Here is a 2,982-nt window from a genome sequence, read left to right on the forward strand (position 1 = left end):
TCGTCCACTACAGGATTGATGAATGTTTTGAGATATAATTAAAGCTTATTATCTTGTCCACTACAGGATTGATGAATGTTTTGAGATATAATTAAAGCTTATTATCTTGTCCACTACAGGATTGATGAATGTTTTAAGATACAATTAAAGCTTATTATCTCGTCCACTACAGGATTGATGAATGTTTTGAGATACAATTAAAGCTTATCTTGTCCACTACAGGATTGATAAATGTGTTGAGATACAATTAAAGCTTATTATCTCGTCCACTACAGGATTGATGAATGTTTTAAGATACAATTAAAGCTTATTATCTTGTCCACTACAGGATTGATATCATCCACTACTTTAACAAACCTCCAAACAAGAGATAAAAGTCCGTCAACCAGAGACATCATCAACTAATTTAACAAACCTTCAAACAAGAGATAAAAGATATTAGCAGTAATTTCATCATCAAACTGCAAGTCTAATTCTATTTTACCTATATTTATTCTCTCCTAGTTCCCACCTTTATAATTTTTACAGCAATACTATACACTATGTCGTTATTGTTGTCCTTGCTTTAAGCGTTTAGAATAAGACTTTGTATCAGTTTAATTTAGCCTTCTTTAAAACGTTAGTCTAAGCCTGGTGATGATAGGAATGTCACGTTACACACATTAAGTGTCTTGATTATATAAAAAAAATATTTTGGTGTTATTTCCTAAACATTAATCGACTCTAATGTGATTGTATTGTCAGAATACAAGTTTAAACTGAATAGTTTTGTTGACGTTTCTCCTTCATATACACAATGTTGTAACGTGTTCTATCATTGAGCGAGCTCTTTTAGATTATCTGGTAAAAATAACGAATTAACTTGTTTCTCCAATAACGTTTGGTACAGGCTAGTTCACTGTTAGGCTCAACTCCACAAAGAATGTTTCAACAGAAATTCTTAAACTAATGTATATCTAACTTCCTTATACACTTATATGCAAGATTTTCTCGCTAATCGATCGATAACAAACATGCTGATTAAATTACTGATTCCACGAGACACAGAACTCTCACTGTTTAATTCACTTAACTAACACTAAATGAATAACTGAGTGATTCAATGAGTCTGGTATATATATACACAATCTAGTTTTCTAGGTAATACAGGAAGCTTCCAAATTATTTCGAAGTCTTAACTTTAATGAAATTTCTAGCACTTTTGTCACCATGACGTCATGAAATGTTCCCTCTAGCAAACAGAAATCTAAAACAGAATGTAAAAAAGTACGACTTACCTCAAAAACGCGTTTCATAAGTTGTATTGTTAGAACATGGCTTTAACAGAAATACTATTTAAAATATTATTAACGGTAATATACACGCAAAGAGAAGTTTTCTTTGTCAGAAAATTAGTGTAAACTGATCAAGTCACCACAGGCATTATAATAGCAATAGTTATTGAGAGTTGCTTGTATGTTAGGGATTAGTATCTGAAAGTTGATACTTATTCTTCACGTGTTACTCTTCATTAAAGGGTCAAGCGTGGCCCAATGGTTAGTGTGCTGGACTGTGGAATTGAAGCTGAATAGTGATCACTAATTTAAATATTTCAATCTAAGAAGAATCGAATGATCTTAAAGACTGAACATTTATCTTTGGTTAGTTAACTTTTATCTCTTGTTTGCAGGTTTGTTAAAGTAGTTGATGATATCTTTGGTTGGTTGACTTTTATCTCTTGTTTGAAGGTTTGTTAAAGTAGTTGATGATGTCTTTGGTTGGTGGACTTTTATCTCTTGTTTGCAGGTTTGTTAAAGTAGTTGATGATGTCTTTGGTTGACGGATTTTTATTTCTTGTTTGCAGGTTTGTTAAAGTAGTTGATGATGTCTTTGGTTGACGGACTTTTATCTCTTGTTTGAAGGTTTGTTAAAGTAGTTGATGATGTCTATGGTTAGTTAACTTTTATCTCTTGTTTAAATTAAATTCTTCTACTTGTTTGTTGTTCATATGATCAAGTAGATAAACCCTTCTGGTCGTTTTTTCTTTAGAGTTTCAATTAGGTGCATTCTAATGGTTGTTTCTTGTTTAAATTACCAAGTAGATGCATTGTAATGGTTATTTCATGTTTAGATTACCAAGTAGATGCATTTTAATGGTTGTTTCTTGTTTAGATTACCAAGTAGATACATTCTAATGGTTATTTCATGTTTAGATTACCAAGTAGATACATTGTAATGGTTGTTTCATGTTTAGATTACCAAGTAAATACATTGTAATGGTTGTTTCATGTTTAGATTACCAAGTAGATACATTCTAATGGTTGTTTCAATTTTAGAGTACCAAGTAGATACATTCTAATCATTGTTTCTTGTTTAGATTACCAAGTAGATACATTCTAATGGTTGTTTCATGTTTAGATTACCAAGTAGATACATTCTAATCATTGTTTCTTGTTTAGATTACCAAGTAGATGCATTCTAATGGTTGTTTCATGTTTAGATTACCAAGTACATACATTCTAATGGTTGTTTCATGTTTAGATTACCAAGTAGATACATTCTAATAGTTGCTTCCTGTTTAGATTACCAAGTAGATGCATTGTAATGGTCGTTTCTTGTTCAGATTACCAAGTAGATACCTTCTAATGGTTGTTTCAATTTTAGAGTACCAAGTAGATACATTCTAATGGTTGTTTCATGTTTAGATTACCAAGTAGATACATTCTAATGGTTGTTTCTTGCTTATATTACCAAGTAGATACATTCTAATGGTTGTTTCTTGTTTAGATTACCAAGTAGATACATTCTAATAGTTGCTTCATGTTTAGATTACCAAGTAGATGCATTGTAATGGTCGTTTCTTGTTCAGATTACCAAGTAGATACATTCTAATGGTTGTTTCAATTTTAGAGTACCAAGTAGATACATTCTAATGGTTGTTTCATGTTTAGATTACCAAGTAAATACATTGTAATGGTTGTTTCATGTTTAGATTACCAAGTA

This window comes from Limulus polyphemus, unplaced genomic scaffold (genome assembly GCF_000517525.1).
Source record: "Limulus polyphemus unplaced genomic scaffold, Limulus_polyphemus-2.1.2 Scaffold2349, whole genome shotgun sequence".
In the NCBI taxonomy this organism is placed as follows: domain Eukaryota; kingdom Metazoa; phylum Arthropoda; class Merostomata; order Xiphosura; family Limulidae; genus Limulus; species Limulus polyphemus.